General features: G+C 46.4%; 1 long non-coding RNA gene across 1 annotated transcript; it reads left to right on the top strand.

Annotated features, from left to right (window-relative positions):
* The first annotated feature begins 6945 nt into the window (after positions 1 to 6945).
* On the top strand, positions 6946 to 21031 carry LOC121551949. Its single transcript, XR_005997119.1, has 3 exons — positions 6946 to 7190; positions 20457 to 20519; positions 20632 to 21031. It is a non-coding gene; the product is annotated as an uncharacterized LOC121551949 (long non-coding RNA).
* The last annotated feature ends 527 nt before the right edge of the window (positions 21032 to 21558 follow it).

Genomic DNA, 21558 nt, shown 5'->3' with positions numbered 1-21558 from the left:
GCCCGAGGGGGCGGTCTCCTGCACCAACTGTGGCCGCGGAGGGCACACCGCGGCTAGGTGCTGGGGAGGGTCCCCTGGTGAGGGAGACGGCAGGTCACACATTGGGGAGTACTCCCAGGTGAGTAGGTGCCCTACTTACCCAGAGCTTTCTGTCGTACACATAACTATACCTGTTTGTTTTCCACAGGTTGCACCTCGTTCCCAGCATAAGGCGCTAGTCGATTCAGGCGCAGCTGGGAATTTTGTAGATCGTAAATTCTGTGTTGAGTTAGGGATTCCCCTCCTTCCGGTTGATAAGCCTTTCCCTGTACATGCCCTAGATAGTCGTCCGTTAGGATCTGGGTTGATTAGGGAGGTCACGACGCCACTTAGGATGAAGACGCAGGGGGGTCATGAGAGACGATTCAACTCTATCTGATCGACTCTCCTGCGTATCCGGTGGTACTGGGGCTTCCCTGGTTGATTACCCATGATCCTACGATTTACGTGTCGAGAGAAGGCTCTTAAAGGGTGGTCTGCTCAGTGTGAGGGCTATGTCTGGGTGTTTCCGTAGAGGCGACCTCGGTGGAGAGTCCGAACCAGATGCCAGCACTGCACATTCCGCCTGAGTATGAGGATTTGGCACTCGTGTTTAGTAAGACAAGAGCGGCACGGTTGCCGCCTCATAGACAGGGGGATTGTGCGATAGACCTCCAGGCAGGAGCTGCGCTCCCGCGGAGCCATGTGTATCCTTTGTCACAGGAGGAGAAAGGGGCAATGGAGACATACATTGCCGAGTCTCTGAGACAGGGATACATACGGCCCTCCACTTCTCCCGCGTCCTCGAGCTTCTTACCTCCAGAGTCTGGAGAGCCTTTATGAAACGGTTGGGGGTTTCGGTGAGCCTTACCTCGGGTTACCACCCGGAGAGTAATGGGCAGGTCGAACGAGTCAACCAGGATGTGGGTAGGTTTCTGAGGTCATATTGTCAGGGCCGGCCGGAGGAGTGGGCGAGATATGTGCCCTGGGCCGAGATGGCACAGAACTCTCTCCGCCACTCCTCCACTAAACTAACCCCTTTCCAGTGTGTGTTAGGGTACCAGCTGGTTCTGGCACCTTGGCATGAGAGCCAGATCGAGGCCCCTGCTGTGGATGAGTGGGTGCGGCGCTCGGAGGAGACGTGGAACGCTGCACACGTCCATCTGCAGCGAGCCATCCGTCGACAGAAGACGAGCGCCGACCTCCACCGCAGTGAGGGGCCAGTGTACGCACCTGGAGATCGAGTCTGGCTCTCAACCAGAAACCTGCCCCTCCGCCTGCCCTGCCGGAAGCTGGATTCGGCAGTTTGTGGGCCTTTTAAAGTCCTGAGGAGATTGAACGAGGTGTGTTACAGGTTACAACTGCCCATTGATTACAAGAATATTAACCCCTCGTTCCATGTGTCTCTCCTCAGGCCGGTGGTAGCTGGTCCACTCCAGGACTTTGAGATAGAAGAGACTCCTCCGCCCCGTTGGACATCGAGGGGCTCCGGCGTACACTGTTCGGACCATCCTAGATTCGAGACGCCGGATGGGGGGTCTCCAATATCTCGTGGAGTGGGAGGGTGCGGCCCGGAGGAGCGGTGCTGGAGTGCCGAGGAGGGACATTCTGGACCCGTCCCTGCTGACCGAATTCCATCGTGGTCATCCTACGCGCCCTGCTCCGCGTCCTCCTGGTCGTCCCCGAGGCCGGGCGGCGCGCGCGGCTGGAGCCCGCGCGTCAAGGGGGTACTGTCACGGTTTCGCCGAGGCGGCCCTCCTCCTTGTTCGGGCAGGTTTCGGCGGTCGTCGTCTCCGGAGTACTAGCTGCCACCGTTCTATGTTTCATGTTTGATTGGTTTTGTCTGTTTGTCACACCTGTTTTGTGTTATGTCTCATTAAGCACCCTATTTAGTTCCTTGTTGTGAGTTTAGGTGTTGTGTGTAATTGTTCCCGTTGTCGTGTTGCTGCGCTACCCGTTTCGGTGCGCTATTTGTAGCTTACCTCCTTGTTTCTTTAGGAGAGGATTACGCACATGTTTAGTGCGCCCGTTTGTTTACGCCTGTGTGCGCTTTTCTCGCCTCTGGGCTGTTTTGGATTATATTTTGTGTGATCTACTAAAAGTCTTTGTTGGACTTAACTTCTGCGTCCTGCGCCTGATTCCACACCACACCTACCTACAGCAACACCTGACAGCCTCTAGCACCGCAATGCAGTGCCTTAGACTGCTGCGCCACTCGGGAGGCCCTAAAGTAATGTTTTTCCTCATCAATCTACACAAAATACCCCATAATGACAAAGCGAAAACAGGTTTTTAGAATTGTTTGCAAATTATGTATTTTTTGTTACAAAAAACACCTTCTATACATAAGTATTCAGACCCTTTGCTATAAGACTCTAAATTTTGCTCAGCTGCATCCTGTTTCCATTGATCATCCCTGAGACGTTTCTACAACTTGAATGGAGTCCACTTTTGGTAAATTAAATTGATTGGACATTATTTGGAAAGGCACACACCTGTCTATATAAGGTCCCACAGTTGACAGTGCATGTCAGAGCAAAAACCAAGCCATGAGGTCGAAATAATTGTGTGTAGAGCTCCGAGACAGGATTGTGTCGAGGCACAGATCTGGGGAAGGTTACCAAAAACATTCTGCAGCATTGAAGGTCCCCAAGAACAGTGGCCTCCATCATTGTTTTTATTTTATTTTATTTTATTTTATTGCACCTTTATTTAACCAGGTAAGCCAGTTGAGAACAAGTTCTCATTTACAACTGCGACCTGGCCAACATAAAGCAAAGCAGTGCGATAAATGGAAGAAGTTTGGAACCACCAATACACTTCCTAGAGCTGGACGCCCGGCCAAACTGACCAATCGGGGGAGAAGGGCCTTGGTAAGGGAGGTGACCAAGAACCCGATGGTCACTCTGACAGAGCTCTAGAGTTCCTCTGTGAAGATGGGAGAACCTGCCAGAAGGACAACCATCTCTGCAGCACTCCACCAATCAGGCCTTTATGGTAGAGGGGCCAGACAGAAGCCACTCCTCAGTAAAAGGCACATGACAGCCCGCTTGGAGTTTGCCAAAAGGCACCTAAAGGACGCTCAGACCATGAGAAACAAGATTCTCTGGTCTGATGAAACCAAGATTGAACTCTTTGGCCTGAATGCTAAGTGTCTCGTCTGGAGGAAACCTGGCACCATCCCTACGGTGAAGCATGGCATACATTACACAAAATGTATGAATTATATATTTACTTGGCTGCCTTCAAGGGTTGTCTGTGCCGTCTTCATGGGCAGTGTCTCTCTGTGCTTTCTTAATGGGTTGTCTTCAGGGGCTGTCTGTTTGCCTATCTATTTGATGGGCTGTCTTCAGGGGCTGTCTGTCTGTAAATGACAAAACAATAAAAAAAATATTTAGACATTATACACAATCACATTACCTGTGCTGTCAATAAAAACAATGTAACAACAACTGAATCTTCATAAACAAATAACAATCTTTAATTATTTCGATATATAGATTATAAAAACATTTAATAGTACAAGATGTTTGACTCACCTAATCAATGAGATGGGTGTGCCTGCCTCTTGGACACCAACAGGTCAAACGTCGGAGGGATGGAGGAGAGGGACACTCAAGGTGTTTTCAACAGCCAGTCTGCTGCAATATTTTGATTTTGTTGCAGCAAGAGAGGAAAAGCTGGTATATCATAAGTATGTAGAATGAAAGGGGATTAATGTCTTCACTGTCATTTCGCTGTGTTGTGGGTATTCTCCATTGCTGAACAGCCGGAATATGGACAGGCGCATTTCATTAAAACAAGCGCCCAGGACTTGGTCACAGGAGAGCTCCAATACTTTATCTTCAAGAATTGGTGACAAGCTGTGAGTCTCTTCAGTGCTGGTGAACGGATTACGCATCCACTGCTTTCCTGGGCGTGAATCAGATTGTGAGGGGAAGTAATCCTAGAATTTGAGCTGAGTTTGGCTCAGATGTGACCCCATCAATTTACGCATGTGATCCATTTCTACATCACTCTCATCAGCCAGAGTTGAAAATAGGGGGAATATCGAAAATGCCTTTATCCACTCGGTCTCTCCAGACGTCCAGCTTTTTCTTGAAATCTGCAATTTTATTGTTTGCTTGGAAAATGACACTTGCGCATTCCTGCATGGATAGGTTGAGCAGCAGTCTCGTCGGTACAGATCCAAATACAACAGTCCCATCGTATTCCATGTCCCGTTATGTACTCGTCAGAACACAGAATATTTCACCTGCAGTTGTATTCTGAGGCAACTCTTTGCAACAAATAAATTCTTCATATATGTATCGAATATATACAGTTGAAGTCGGAGGTTTACATACACTTAGGTTAGAGTCATTAAAACTCGTTTTTCAACCACTCCACAAATTTCTTGTTAACAAACTATCGTTTTGGCAAGTTGGTTAGGACATCTACTTTTGTGCATGACTCAAGTAATTTTTCCAACAATTGTTTACAGACAGATTATTTCACCTATAATTCACTGTATCACAGTTCCAGTGGGTCAGAAGTTTATGTACACTAAGTTGACTGTGCCTTTAAACAGCTTGGAAAATTCCAGTAAATGATGTCATGGCTTTAGAAGCTTCTGATAGGCTAATTGACATCATTTGAGTCAATTGGAGGTGTACCTGTGGATGTATTTCAAGGCCTACCTTCAAACTCAGTGCCTCTTTGCTTGACATCATGGGAAAATCAAAAGAAATCAGCCAAGACCTCAGAAAAAGAATTGTAGACCTCCACAAGCCTGGTTCATCCTTGGGAGCAATTTCCAAATGCCTGAAGGTACCACGTTCATCTGTACAAACAATAGTACGCAAGTATAAACACCATGGGACCACGCAGCTGTCATACCGCTCAGGAAGGAGACGCGTTCTGTCTCCTAGAGATTAACGTACTTTGGTGCGAAAAGTGCAAATCAATCCCAGTGTCACGCCCTGACTCAGGGGACTCGTATATGTTGAGTCAGGGTGTGTAGTTTCTATGTTGTGTATATCTATGTTGTAGTTTCTATTATGTCTAGATCTATGTTGGCCTGTGTGGTTCCCAATCAGAGGCAGCTGTCGCTCGTTGTCTCTGATTGGGGACCATACTTAGGCAGCCTATTGGCACTAGTGGGTTGTGGGATCTTGTTCCGTGTAAGGTATGTTGTTTGTGTGCTACCTTGGACTTCACGTTTTCGTTTGTTGTTTTGGTTGTGTGTTTATTCGTTAAATAAACATGTTGGCATATCACGCTGCGCCTTGGTCCGTCCCGTCTATATACGATCGTGACACCCAGAACAACAGCAAAGGACCTTGTGAAGATTCTGGAGGAAATAGGTACAAAAGTATCTATATCCACAGTAAAACAAGTCCTATATCGACATAACCTGAAAGGCCGCTCAGCAAGGAAGAAGCCACTGCTCCAAAACCGCTGCTCCAAAACCGCCATAAAAAAGCCAGACTATGGTTTGCAACTGCACGTGAGGACAAAGATCGTACTTTTTGGAGAAATGTCCTCTGGTCTGATGAAACAAAAATAGAACTGTTTGGCCATAATGACCATCGTTATGTTTGGAGGAAAAAGGGGGTAGCTTGCAAGCTGAAGAACATCATCCCAACTGTGAAGCACGGGGGTGGCAGCATCATGCTGTGGGGGTGCTTTCCTGCAGGAGGGCCTGGTGCACTTCACAAAATAGATGGCATCATGAGGAAGGACAATTATGTGGATATATTGAAGCAACATCTCAAGACATCAGTCAGGAAGTTAAAGCTTGGTCGCAAATGGGTCTTCCAAATGGACAATGACCCCAAGCATACTTTCAAAGTTGTGGCAAAATGGCTTAAGGACAACAAAGTCAAGGTATTGCAGTGGCCATCACATATATGTGGACAGAACTGAACAAGCGTGTGCGAGCAAGGAGGCCTACAAAACCTGACTCAGTTACATCAGATCTGTCAGGAGGAATGGGCCAAAATTCACCCAACTTATTGTGGGAAGCTTGTGGAAGGCTACCCGAAACGTTTGACCCAAGTTAAACAATTGAAAGGCAATGCTACCAAATACTAGTTGAGTGTATGTAAACTTCTGACCACTGGGAATGTGATGAAAGAAATAAAAGCTGATATAAATCATTCTCTCAACTATTATTCTGACATTTCACATTCTTAAAATAATGTGGTGATCCTAAGTGACCTAAGACAGGGAATTATTACTAGGATTAAATGTCAGGAATTGTGAAAAACTGAGTTAAATGTATTTGGCTAAGGTGTATGTAAACTTCCGACTTCAACTGTACAAGAAGTGGGGCATTAATAATGTAATTCGTCTCATCTAATTGGATTGCAAACCAATTTGATGTGCAGATTCTGTCTAAAACCTGTGATTCAATATCATCTGCCATATCTGTGATTCTACGTGTGGCAGTGTCATTGGAAAGTGTGATTTATGCTGGCACTTGGAAAATGTTATGAGATAGTATGAAGCCTTCAGTAAAGTCTGTGAAATTATTGTGCAGCATTTTTGTTTGGTATGGTCATCTCTTTTTTGTAAAAAAGCCCCATCTGGTTTATCCTTGAGATGTGGATGCTTTGTTTCTAAATGTCTGTGCAGTTTCGATGGCTTCATAACATCGTTACTGAGGCATGTCTAACATATCACACAGACCGGTTTTGGCAGGCAGCTGTCATTTGAAACAAATCCAGGGAGACTGAGAGCGTGCAGGCTGCGCAGCATGGCTAGCTTGTGTGTGTGTGTTTGGTGTAGCTATAGTTAGTCATGGCAACACAATTTGTTTACTGCAGCATGCATAGTTCAGTGCATTGCGCAAGTATTTATTCATGACGTGGACCAGAAAACTCCCCAATCATATTTAAGACAAATGTGCCGCGGACTGGCAAGCATTCCTCCACAGACCGGCACCGGTCGACGGACCGTGGTTTGAGAAAGGCTGTATTATATCACCCTGTCACAGGCCCTCCCAGTCAACATCACCTCATAAGATTGCCTGCTGCAGTTGTTCGAGAGATGTCCAGTTTGCAGCCGAACATGCAGAACAGAGCAGACATGCCCTCACTGTGAGCCACGTTGGCAAGTATCCGGCCAGCAACCTTCACCTGTCAGAGGCAACAGCGTTCACGGGATAATAATTTGTATAAATACAGAAGGTAACCCATTTCAATACTTTGATACATTTGATAGCTCAATTGTAAAACATAATATGTAAACTGATATTGTTTGTTGCTAATTCTCTACTTCTTAGATGCATATAATGTCCAGGGCATAACCTAGACTGGTGGAAACAGCCTGACTGCTGTATTCACCATTCTATTTCACTTCACATTTTATGATATCTGAAGGGAAATAGAAAGGTGAACGCAGCAATCAGGTTGGTTCCACCAGGCTAATCATAACCACTAGCTGATCTACTCTGCTATTCCCATCAATGGGGCTCTGGCAAAGGCTAGGGCTGTGGCGGTCATGACATTTTGTCAACCGGTGACTGTCAAGCAAATAACTGCCGGCCTCACGGCAATTGACTGTTAATGAACATAAACACATCTCCTGGCTTCCACACATAGCCTACAAGCCACTGATGCCGACCTTTGGAACATCTACATTTTAAATAAATTATTCAATATAGCCTACACCACCACAATAAATCCATTATTTATTTTAGACAGGTCTAAAGAAACATGATATGAAGAAAATGTAGTCTATTTCAGAAGAACAGAATAGCATACTCTGAGTTGTCCTTATGTTAGGTCCTGATCTGGCTATGCTATATCGCTGTGGGCTACACTAGTTCATTTAGCAGACAAGATTTACTTAGAATTCCGTGGCATTATTTTATAGTATGAAGAATACAACTGAACATAGCTGAATAAAATATAAATAATTGTCAGATGGCGTGGATGTGGTGTAGGAATCAATCGCAGGACACAGAGGCTTAGTCCAAAAGTCTTTAGTCAAAACAAAAATGACACGGCTACAAAACAGAGCCGGAGGCACGAGAAAATTACGCACACTGCGTAAACGAGCTAAATACAACAAACGCGCACAACAAGTGCAACGAGAACTTAAAGGACACATAATCAACACTAAACGAGAACAGGTGTACCAAACAGACCAAACCAAACAAACATAGAAAACAAAGAACGGTGGCAGCTAGTACTCCGGAGACGACGACCGCCGAAGCCTGCCCGAACAAGGAGAAGGAGCAGCCTCGGCCGAAACCGTGACAGTACCCCCCCCTTGAGCCGCGCGCCGACCCCGGCCTCGGGGACGACCAGGAGGACGCGGAGCAGGGCGCGTGGGATGACCACGATGGAACTCAGTCAGAAGAGACGGGTCTAAGATGTCTCTCCTCGGCACCCAGCACTGCTCCTCCGGACCGTACCCCTCCCACTCCACGAGATATTGGAGACCCCCCATCCGACGTCTCGAATCCAGGATGGACCGAACTGTGTACGCCGGAGCCCCCTCGATGTCCAGCGGGGGCGGAGGAGTCTCTCCTATCTCACAGTCCTGGAGTGGACCAGCTACCACCGGCCTGAGGAGAGACACATGGAACGAGGGGTTAATATTCTTATAATCAATAGGTAGTTGTAACCTGTAACACACCTCGTTCAACCTCCTCAGGACTTTAAAAGGCCCCACAAACCGCCGACCCATCGGGGCAGGTTTCTGGTCGAGAGCCAGACTCGATCTCCAGGTGCGTACACCGGTCCCTCACTGCGGTGGAGATCGGCGCTCGCCTTGGGTCGACGGATGGCCCGCTGCAGATGGACGTGTGCAGCGTTCCACGTCTCCTCCGAGCGCCGCACCCACTCATCCACCGCAGGGGCCTCGATCTGGCTCTGATGCCAAGGTGCCAGAGCCGGTTGGTACCCTAATACACATTGGAAAGGAGTTAGTTTGGTGGAGGAGTGGCGAAGAGAGTTCTGTGCCATCTCGGCCCAGGGAACATACCTCGCCCACTCCTCCGGCCGGCCCTGGCAATACGACCTCAGAAACCTACCCACATCCTGGTTTACCCGTTCGACCTGCCCATTGCTCTCCGGGTGGTACCCCGAGGTAAGGCTCACCGAGACCCCCAAAGCGCTCCATGAACGCTCTCCAGACTCGAGAGGTAAACTGGGGGCCTCGATCAGACACTATATCCTCGGGTACCCCGTAATGCCGGAAGACGTGAGTGAATAGAGCCTCAGCGGTCTGTAGGGCAGTAGGGAGCCCCGGCATGGGAAGGAGACGACAGGCCTTCGAGAACCGATCCACAACGACCAGGATGGTGGTATTCCCCTGGGAGGGGGGAAGGTCTGTAACAAAATCCACCGAGAGGTGAGACCAGGGTCGTTGTGGAACGGGCAGGGGTTGTAACTTACCCCGGGGCAGGTGTCTGGGTGCCTTACACTGGGCCGAGCAGGAGGAAACATAAACCCTCACATCCCTGGCTAACGTTGGCCACCAGTATTTAGTGCTAAGGCAGTGCACTGTCCGGCCAATACCTGGATGTCCAGAGGAGGGTGACGTGTGAGCCCAATAAATAAGTCGATCCCGAACCTCGAACGGAACGTACGTCCGACCCACAGGACACTGGGGAGGACTAGGATCGGTATGCAACGCCCACTCGATTTCGGAGTCGACTTCCCACACCACCGGTGCCACCAGACAAGACGGCGGTAGTATGGGTGTGGGCTCAACGGACCTCTCCTCCGTGTCATACCGCCGGGACAGGGCGTCTGCCTTACCGTTCTGGGACCCAGGGATGTACGTGATCTTAAATACGAACCGGGCCAGAAACATGTTCCACCGAGCCTGGCGAGGGTTCAGTCTCCTAGCTGCCCGGATGTACTCCAGGTTCCGGTGGTCAGTCAAAATGAGGAAAGGGTGTTGAGCCCCCTCAAGCCAATGCCTCCACACCTTTAGGGCCTGTACCACAGCTAGCAGCTCCCTGTCCCCTACGTCATAATTTCTCTCCGCCGGGCTGCATCGGAAGTGGTCTATGAGGGCCCGCTCATTCCACCCTGCATCTGCCGCTAGAGTCCGGAACTCCAGTGCAAACTCCTGGGCGCTCCTCCTCCCCTGTCGGAGGTAGAATAGACGCTCTCCCGCCGCTTTCCCCTCAGGTGGATGGTCGAACACAGCCCTGAAGCGACGGGAGAACTCCGCATAGGTGATCGTCGCGGCGTCTATCCTCCTCCATTCGGCGTTGGCCCATTCCAATGCCTTGCCGGTGAGACAGGAGATGAGGGCGGAAACGCTCTCGTGTCCCGAGGGCGCCGGGTGTACGGTGGCTAGGTAGAGTTCTACTTGTAGGAGAAAACCCTGACACCCGGCAGCGGTGCCATCATATGCCCTCGGGAGCGAGAGCCGAATCCCACTGGGTTCCGGAGCTTGGACGAACGGACTGACCGGTGATGGTGGTAAGGTAGGAGGAGGCGTGGGTACCCAACTGGTCTCCAGTCGATGCAGGGTATTCATCACTCCCTGCAGAGCGGTTGTGATTTGGGCTATCCTGTCATCCTGTCCGCGGACGCGCTCCTCCCATGACTCGGTCGCTGCTGCTGCTCCTGCTGATTCCATGAAAGGTGTGTAGTTCTGTCAGATGGCGTGGATGTGGTGTAGGAATCAATCGCAGGACACAAAGGCTTAGTCCAAAAGTCTTTAGTCAAGACAAAAATGACACGGCTACAAAACAGAGCCGGAGGCACGAGAAAATTACACACACTGCGTAAACGAGCTAAATACAACAAACGCGCACAACAAGTGCGGACTCTCTATAAACAAAACAAATAGAGAAAAATGTACTGACTGCTCCAGCTGACAAAAGAACAACTACACACAAACACATGACAGAAACAACGAGAACTTAAAGGACACATAATCAACACTAAACGAGAACAGGTGTACCAAACAGACCAAACCAAACAAACATTGAAAACAAAGAACGGTGGCAGCTAGTACTCCGGAGACGACGACCGCCGAAGCCTGCCCGAACAAGGAGAAGGAGCAGCCTCGGCCGAAACCGTGACAATAATATTTTCTCCAAACGATTTGAGGGAGTGCGCACATGCGGCTGTTCTGTGTCTCTCATTCACAATTTGACAAGCAATTGATAATGCCTTGAATTTTCCGGCGGCATCCCCTTTGTGTGACCATGATGCCCCCTAAAAAAATCCATGCCTTTTGCGTCCAGTGACCATTGTGCCCTTTGGCTGAAAATAATAATTATCATTCCCTTCTCTCGGCTGCTTGCTCCGACACACCTCTCACTCACATGGCTCTCTCAGATATTTCAATTCTTATTAGCCAATGCCCGTCACGGGATTGGGTCCTTCTCACAGGCTACAAGTGAAGACAGACACATCGGGGACGCAACTGCGCGCATCATTAACGAATTCTGAGGCGCATATTGAAGATATTGGAAAAACTGTCCACATTTACTTTCTTCGTCAGCCAACAAGATGAGTAGGCCTAACGAACAGCAAAAGCACTAGCCTATGTCAATCTACTATCCCCCATAGTACAAAAGTTGACCTATTCTATTCTGTGCAATAAATAAATATTCCAAGCATAGTGTGGGATGCGATAGATCCCAAATTAATACAACCACCAGCATAAAAAAACCCGCTGAAAAACAATGAGGCTGACGCCACAGATCAGAACGTTTAGCTTAAAATGTTGATAAACTATTAGGCTATTTCTTCACATTATAAGTGCAGCAATGCGCACATGGCAGTAGGCTATAAGCGCAAATGTTCCAAAATGCAATCAATTAGCAGGAAAACACCATTCTCAGAAGTGATGCGATTATCCATGTAATGCTTTTATTATAAAGGTGCATTTTTATGGTGAAAATGATCTTCCCCAAACTTGAAACTCACGTGCCGCATATGTATGCCAGTTAGTCTCTACACCCGTTGTAAAGCGGATTAATGTGCTTAATTTTAAGAAGTTATTTGGCCACTTTAGTTGTGATACAAATCTTATCAAAACATATAGGCCTTTGGACTAGGCTACCTGAGGTGTGCGACTATGATTTGAAAAAGACTGCAGGAATGTCCACCATAGCTGTTGCCAGAGAATTAAATGTCAATTTCTCTACCATAAGCCGCCTCAACGTTGTTTTAGAGAATTTGACAGTACGTCCAACCGGCCTCACAAGCGCAGACCATGTGTATGGCGTTGTGTGGGCGAGCGGTTTGCTGATGTCAATGTTGTGAGCAGAGTGCCCCATGGTGGCGGTGGGGTTATGGTATCGGCAGGCATAAGCTATGGACAACAAACACAATTGCATTTTATCGATGCCAATTTGAATGCACAGATATACCGTGATGAGATCCTGAGGCCCATTGTTGTGCCATTCATCCACCGCCATCACCTCATGTTTCAGCATGAAAATGCATGGCCCCATGTTGCAAGGATCTGTACACAATTCCTGGAAGCTGAAAATGTCCCAATTCTTCCATATTCACCAGACATGTCACCCATTGAGCATGTTTGGGATGCTCTGGATTTACATGTATGACAGCGTGTTCCAGTTCCCGTCAATATCCAGCAACTTTGCACAGCCATTAAAGAGGAGTGGGACAACATTCCACCAGCCACAATCAATAGCCGGATGAACTCTATGCGAAGGAGATGTGTCACGCTGCATGAGGAAGCTCATGTTGTCCCACTCCTCAGCTTCCTCACACCAGATACTGACTGCTTTTTTTAATCCACGCCCCAGCCCCTACTTTTTTTTTTAAGGTACAGTATCTGTGACCAACAGTCATGTGAAATCCATTAGAGTCTAATTAATTTACTGTATTTCAATTGACTGATTTCCTTATATGAACTGTAACTCTGTAAAATCTTTAAAACTGTTGCATATTTTTGTTCAGCGTATATACAGTGGGGAAAAAAAGTATTTAGTCAGCCACCAATTGTGCATGTTCTCCCACTTAAAAAGATGAGAGAGGCCTGTAATTTTCATCATAGGTACAAGTCAAATATGACAGACAAAATGAGGAAAAAAAATCCAGAAAATCACATTGTAGGATTTTTAATGAATTTATTTGCAAATTATGGTGGAAAATAAGTATTTGGTCAATAACTAAAGTTTCTCAATACTTTGTTATATACCCTTTGTTGGCAATGACACAGGTCAAACGTTTTCTGTAAGTCTTCACAAGGTTTTCACACACTGTTGCTGGTATTTTGGCCCATTCCTCCATGCAGATCTCCTCTAGAGCAGTGATGTTTTGGGGCTGTCGCTGGGCAACACGGACTTTCAACTCCCTCCAAAGATTTTCTATGGGGTTGAGATCTGGAGACTGGCTAGCCCACTCCAGGACCTTGAAATGTTTCTTACGAAGCCACTCCTTCGTTGTCCGGGCGGTGTGTTTGGGATCATTGTCATGCTGAAAGACCCAGCCACGTTTCATCTTCAATGCCCTTGCTGATAGAAGGTTTTCACTCAAAATCTCACGATACATGGCCCCATTCATTCTTTCCTTTACACGGATCAGTCGTCCTGGTCCCTTTGCAGAAAAACAGCCCCAAAGCATGATGTTTCTACCCCCATGCTTCACAGTAGGTATGGTGTTCTTTGGATGCAACTCAGCATTCTTTGTCCTCCAAACACGACGAGTTGAGTTTTTACCAAAAAGTTCTATTTTGGTTTCATCTGACCATATGACATTCTCCCAATCCTCTTCTGGATCATCCAAATGCACTCTAGCAAACTTCAGACGGGCCTGGACATGTACTGGCTTAAGCAAGGGGACACGTCTGGCACTGCAGGATTTGAGTCCATGGCGGCGTAGTGTGTTACTGATGGTAGGCTTTGTTACTTTGGTCCCAGCTCTCTGCAGGTCATTCACTAGATCCCCCCGTGTGGTTCTGGAATTTTTGCTCACCGTTCTTGTGATCATTTTGACCCCACAGGGTGAGATCTTGCGTGGAGCCCCAGATTGAGGGAGATTATCAGTGGTCTTGTATGTCTTCCATTTCCTAATAATTGCTCCCACAGTTGATTTCTTCAAGCTGCTTACCTATTGCAGATTCAGTCTTCCCAGCCTGGTGCAGGTCTACAATTTTGTTTCTGGTGTCCTTTGACAGCTCTTTGGTCTTGGCCATAGTGGAGTTCAAAGTGTGACTGTTTGAGGTTGTGGACAGGTGTCTTTTATACTGATAACAAGTTCAAACAGGTGCCATTAATACAGGTAACGAGTGGAGGACAGAGGAGCCTCTTAAAGAAGAAGTTACAGGTCTGTGAGAGCCAGAAATCTTGCTTGTTTGTAGGTGACCAAATACTTATTTTCCACCATAATTTGCAAATAAATTCATAAAAAATCCTACAATGTGATTTTCTGGATTTTTTTCCCTCATTTTGTCTGTCATAGTTGACGTGTACCTATGATGAAAATTACAGGCCTCTCTCATCTTTTTAAGTGGGAGAACTTGCACAATTGGTGGCTGACTAAATACTTTTTTTCCCCACTGTATATCTTTCAGGATTTTGGAAATTCTCCCGCGACCCAATTTTCATGTCAGGTGATCCCACATGGGATCGCGACCCCTAGTTTGGGAACCGCTGCCCTAGAGGCTCCAATCACGTCAAGAGAAAGCAGCTGGATCTCCCCAAAGAATTCAGAGCCGTGGTCATGAAATCTTATCCACAATGATATGGGACATTTAGGCTATAAGAGGACTCTTGATCAAGCCCGTGCTTGGTTCTACTGGCCCTTCAGGTCCAGAGATATTGAGTTTTACTGCAAGTCATGTGCATGGTGTGTGCAGCAGAAGACACTGCCCACTAAATTAGCAGGTTTAGTGAACATCACCATTATGGCCCCCCTAGAGTTGGTGTGTATAGACTTCCTCCCTCTGGAGAATGACATGAAGAACATCAGTAACATCCTCGTAGTGACAGATCACTTCACTCGCTAAGCCCAAGCTTACACCATTAAAGACCAGAAAGCCAGCTCTGTAGCCAGGGTGATTTGGGAGAAGTTATTTGTCCATTATGGCCTGCCTTCCCGCATAAACTCTGATCAGGGCAGAGACTTTCAAAGTAGACTCATCCGGGAGGTCCTTCAGCTGGCTGGGGTGAAGAAGTCACGTAGATCACCATACCATCCTCAACGGAACCTAGAGCTGGAGAGATTAAATCGCACACTGCTCAATATACTTGGAACTCTTGAATCCAAACAAAAGTCCACATGGAGTCAGCAGTTGGGGTACCTCGTCCATGCCTACAACTGCACCCGAAACCACTCTACTGGATTCTCCCCTTACTACCCGATGTTTGGGAGGGAGGCTAGACTGCCCGTTGATCTGTGCTTCGGTGTCGCCCCGGATGGCAACTCCAACCAAGACTACCTGAAGTACACCTCCAAGTTAAGGGAACAGCTAAAGGAAGCCTATCAACTAGCCTCCACAGGAGCTTCGAGCAGGAATAAGGCAAACAAAACAAGGTACGACAAGTGGGTGAGACATCAAGAGCTACAGCCTGGCGATCGTGTCCTTGAGAATCCCAGGAAAGCACAAAATTGCCAACAGGTGGAAACCTGAACCCCATGTGATAGTGCAGAGGCTACTTGGACTGTCCACGTATCAAGTACAGCCCAAAAGAGGAGGACCTATGAGGACGCTCCACCGAGATCACCTGCTTCCCATTGGCCAGCTGACTGGTGAAGATGACAGTAAGACCATAGAACCTAAAAAGAGGATGGAGACACAGCATCAAAAGCATTTACGGCCCATTTCAATTTCTGCCACTAAAGACCAGAAAGCCAGCTCTGTGGCCAGGGTGCTTTGGGAGAAGTTTTTTGTCCATTATGGCCTGCCTTCCTGCATAAACCCTGATCAGGGCAGAGACTTTCAAAGTAGACTCATCCAGGAGGTCCTTCAGCTGGCTGGGGTGAAGAAGTCACGTACATCGCCATACCATCCTCAAGGTAACCCACAGCCAGAGAGATTCAAACAAAAGGGGTCAGCAGTTGGGAGACCATAGAACCTAAAAAGAGGATGGAGACACGTAATCAAAAGCATCAACGGCCCATTTTAGTTTCTGCCCTGCCATCTGATGAAGATAAGGAGACAGTTCTGGAACTTGCTATAGGAGAGGACGAAGGGAGCTCGAATGAGGAAATGGGATTCTCTTAACCTGATTTTGTGGACACAGTTGTCTCAGGAGCAAGTTCTAGTACACAAGCCCCTCCCTCGGAGCAAGTTGAACCGGAGCGCCCCTCTGAAGAGGAAAGTGAATAAGTCCCTGAACTGGCAGCAGAAGCTCTTGTGACCTCTGAAGAACAATTAAATGGCCCTAGTGTGCAACAATCTCTTGTGTCAAGTTCAAGCCCTAGTTCAGAGGAGTCACTAGCCCCAGGCCCTAGCTCTGAAGTGGCAGTAGTCCCTTGCCCGTTCAGAAATCCCACTAGCCTTTTGCCCTAGTTCAGATTAGTTTTTAGTCCCTGTTCCCTCAGAGAAGAGACAGTCTAAGCCAGTGGTTAGACTCACTTATGACCAGCTTGGAATGCCTCAATACACTCAGCTATCAATCATACACAGAGGAGTCTTAGTCTTTTGCAACACATTTCCCCTCATTACGGAGTGTTTTCTTGCACCACACACATCTCATACTTCTGAGAGTTTTTTGGTTTGAGGGTGTGTTTTTATATGCCTGTGCTTTACTGTTGCATAGTTTTAAGAGTAGGTGTCTAATTCAGCCGTTTCCAAACTAGGGGTCCCTGATATGAAAATGGGGTCGAGGGAGAATTTCCCAAATCCCCCTGTCAGAACGGCTACAGTGAAATGCGGTAGGCGAAGTCACACGCAGGACACAGAGCTACTGGAAACCGTACTTTAATGAAAGTAGCCAGTGAAAAGAAACTGTCTCCAACATCGGAGAAAACAAACAACCCGCACACTGCCGATGACGCAAACAATAACACACAACACACAATGCACGACAGAGGGTTAAATAAGGAATACAATACAACATAATGGGGAACAGGTGTACACAATCAGACACAACAAGTCAAACACCGAAACATAGATCGGTGGCAGCTAGTACTCCGGGGATGACGAACGCCGAAGCCTGCCCGAGCAGGGAGGAGGAGCAGCCTCGGCTGATTCCGTGACACCCCCCCAAAAAATATATACATTACCGTTTTTTTGTCCATTAAAATAACATCAAATTGATCAGAAATACAGTGTAGATATTGTTAATGTTGTAAATGGCTATTGTAGCTGGAAACCATCAGTCCTGTGTTCCAATGGCACGTTGTGTTTGCTAATCCAAGTTTATCATTTTAAAAGGCTAATTGATCATTAGAAAAACATTTTGCAATCATGTTAGCACAGTTGAAAACTGTTGTGCTGATTAAAGAAGCAATCAAACTGGCCTTCTTGAGACTAGTTGAGTATCTGGAGCATCAGCAATTGTGGGTTCGATTACAGGCTCAAAATGGCCAGAAACAAATCACTTTCTTCTGAAACTCGTCAGTCTATTCTTGTTCTGAGAAATTAAGACTATTCCTTGCGAGAAATTGCCAAGAAACTGAAGATCTCGTACAACGCTGTGTACTACTCCCTTTACAGAACAGCTTCATTAAATAGTACCCGCAAAACACCAGTCTCAACGTCAACAGTGAAGAGGCGACTCCGGGATGCTAACCTTCTAGGCAGAGTTGCAAAGAAAAAGCCATATCTCAGACTGCCCATCTTCATCTTTTCTTTTTATTGGCCAGTCTGATATATGGCTTTTTCTTTGCAAGAAGGTCAGCATCCCGGAGTTGCCTCTTCACTGTTGACGTTGAGACTGGTGTTTTGCCAATAAAGAAAATCACGTCTATGCTTATTTCTGACATTTGCCACACATTTCCAAAAGCTAGCAAATAATAAAATAATACAAGCCCAGCCAGGCTGCCTGTTCTTACCCAGTTTCAAAAGAGTTGCAGCCACCTTGATGCTGTGTTGAACCTCCTCAGCATTCTCTCGTTCCAATCCACACGGAATTTGCTTGTAAGATCCCTCTCAAAAGCCAGTTGAATCAGCTGCGCTTTCCTCCTGTGCAACATGCTCCGTCTGTGCTCACTGAATACGCTTTTCGATGTTGAAAAAGAGTTCTCGCAAGTTGCCGTGGATGCTCCAAATGTTAATCCCAGCTTCAATGCCATTATCACAGTAGGCATTGCTGTTAGAGGCCCGGAGTATCTATCCAAAATGCTCTGCATAGTCCATTTGTCTTCTCCAGATCGGGCGATTTCACTCTGTAGAAACTGGCGTGCGACAGTAAACTCAGCTTCCACAAAGTCTCCTGAGATTAAGTCCAGCAGTGGTATCACCTTTTCCACATCCATAAAGGTTTCATTCTCTGGGTGCAAGGCACGCAGGGCCTCAACAAGTTGGCTGTTTCATTTGTTAAATCTTGCTGATATTTCTCCCAGTACAGCATCCGGAGTGCTGAAAAACAGTCTATTGCACTCCCTGTCATTATCCTCTTCTTGCTGGCCCATTGTTGTTTCAACCACATATTCTTTCAGATTACTACTCACTACTCTTTGCCGTTCGCTTGGAGCGGGGGTGTCCGTGTGCTTGTATTTCTTCCATAACTCATCAAACTCAATGTCACGTCGCAGTTTTTTCACGCAATTGTGGGCACTGCGGACGACTCGGATGCCAGTGTACAGATCAGTTGCTTCAGCCTGAAGTAACTTGCTAGGGGGGTCGAGCAGGCTGATGACTTTGTGGACCATAAAGGCAATGAATCTGAAGCTCGGCTCGGAAACAGCTTTCAATAGGCCCACAGCCTCAAGTCGCACATGCGGGTACTCTCGATTTCTCTGAGCCGGTGGATGATGCTGTCCAGAGATTTTATAATGACACTCACCGTGGCTAGATGACCAGTCCATCGCTGCTCAAGCAGCCATTTCAGTTTCTCTCCCGTATATTGCGCAGCCAGAAAATGTGTCTCCTTGCCTATGTGACAGACATATTTGGGAAACTGAACGAACTGAATTCAAGCATGCAGGGGAAATACAAAAAAAATCTACAGGTGAGTGACTGAATTAGCAAATCCGTTTGACTGTGTTCCTGCCTCAGTTGACATGCAGGTAAGTGAAATCGAACAGCTGATCGAGCTGTCATGTGACCTAATGCTGCAGACAACGCATTCACAGGTCACTATGGAGGAGTTTGGGTTTCTGACTCAAGGGGAATACTGTGCCGTCTCCCTCCGAGCATTTAAACTCATGGTATGCTGATGCTGTGCTCTGCATTAAAAACAAATATCGATCCAGGTTGGATGTGAGAGGAGAGATGAGGTGTGCACTGTCGACCACACCCCCTGACTTTGAGAAGCTCTGACGTGACATGCATCAAGCACACCCATCTCATTAGTGGTGGTGAGATAAGAGAAATGATGTCAGACTCATTTGCAATTGACTGTCATAGCCCCACATTAAAAGTATATGATGGTGAGTTGAGAATACAATCAGAAATACTGTTAGACAAGCGCCAAACTTCTTAATATTATTTTCGGGGTGCTCCGAGGTTTTTATTGTTTATTAAACTTTAGTTAAGCGCTCTAAAATATTTTTTAAGTTTGCTATCTGCCGGCTTTTAAGAATATTGCTACCAGTTTCAAACTAGCTTCAACTTTCTAGGGTTATAGAAACTAACGTTAGTTACAGTACGTGTTTCCCTGGTTTCACCTGTTTACAGGGTTTGATCCATATTTGATATATGGTTGTACATTTGCAATACTGTTGATTTTTTATATGTGTCTTATTCGAATCCTTTTCTCATTTTGAGGTTTTAATATTATACCTGTTTCCAATTCATCTCAGGGTTTTATTAGGCCCAGTATTATTCGGTGTCCTTTGCGATAATTGTTGTCCTTAAATGTTTTACTTTTACATTCACATTTATTTTTGACCATTTATCTTTAGTTTGAATAAATTCCACTAATATGGAGGAAAAAACTAATTGTGTTTGCCATTGTGTGGGTGTATAATATAGTTTCATAATAACCTAGTTATAACCTTTCACGTGTTTATGCTTATTAGGTGGATCCACCGCATTATTCTATACATGGTACATATACAGTCTTCTGGTATATCTTCTAGTATATCTTCCCTCTGTATCGTTCATGGGCATACTGACTCATGGTAATACACATAGTGTCCTGTAGGTCTACATGATACCCGTATACACCCTCTTGTCTATTACTGCTACTCACCTATATATATATATATGCCCCACCTGATAGAAACCAGGTCTTATTTCTATATCAGTACTAGCCTAGTTAAAGTCATAACAAAACTGCCTGAAGAAAGAGGGGTCACATACAGTACAGCACAAATGTCCAGTAATAGCAACCCCCTTTTCATTCCATGTGTCACTGATGAACTCTGCCTCAACTCTGCCTATTTCTACAGATGGACTGGAGATGCTTTTGCCAGATGGCAGCCTCAGTCATTTGATGTGGAGACCATAATTGGGTAGGTTTTATCTGACCTGTTCAAACTTCAACATAGTAACTGCTTGTGTGTCAGATATGACCTATCCTGCCATTGGTAATAGAACAGTGACTATGTGTGTATGTGTTCACAGAACCATGTATGGAGCCAGCACATAGAGACTTTCAAGATGATGTGGTGAAGTCCAAACTGACAGACAGGCTTGATGCTGATGTCTCTGAATGGAGAGAGACATGGCACTCTGCATTAACATTTTACTAAAAACAACTTTTACATGTATTGTCTTTTTTAAATAATTGAATGTAATGGGATCAGTCAATATGGGGAGGGAGAAACCCTGTGTATTCTGCACCAGGATCAGGAAACTCCTGTTGTATACGGGACACCACACAGGAAGGTATGGCCACGCTGACATGTTTGCGAAGGTAGCCACATTACCACCAGACAAAATGCTGATAGGCTCAGTATCTGTATCGGCTGGGAATGACAATGAAAGATGAAAGGTGCACATTGTTATATTAGCAGAACCCTGCTTCTATGGTGTTATGTAAAGGGTTGTTTATTCTACATGGACCTGTTACTACATTTGAAAGTTATAAAAACACTTACTCTGTAGGCTACTGACCTATTCAAAGCTTCCTTCATCTCACCATACATCTGCCTGTAGTTATTGAACTCAACCTGCAGGAGGTTTGTTTGTTGGGATTGAGTGGGGGGGAACAGCTGCGGGCAAAGTCCTGATAGATGGGTGTGTCTTGGTGGTGGAAAGGAGACACCCAAGAAACACCCACATCAAACCACACCCCCAAACCAACTCACGTTTGGCTCCTGTCATGGCCGCCAGCATTTCTTGAGAAGCAAGCCAAAAAACAAGGCCAAATCAGCGGGTGCAGTTCCCCTTTAATGTATTTAAGTTGAAGTTTTATCCTAATTTCAATGCTCAGACGAAAACAGTACCGGTTGATGACTTTTTTCAAATCCAATGTATTTTCCACATTGATTCCATGTCACAATACGTTGACAAATTACATTGAAACGATGTTGATTCAAGCAGTGTGTG

The sequence above is a fragment of the Coregonus clupeaformis genome, chromosome 35 (assembly GCF_020615455.1).
Source record: "Coregonus clupeaformis isolate EN_2021a chromosome 35, ASM2061545v1, whole genome shotgun sequence".
Taxonomy (NCBI): domain Eukaryota; kingdom Metazoa; phylum Chordata; class Actinopteri; order Salmoniformes; family Salmonidae; genus Coregonus; species Coregonus clupeaformis.
The sequence above is the reverse complement of the archived record's forward strand: the minus strand, read 5'-3'. Positions and strand labels throughout refer to the sequence as shown.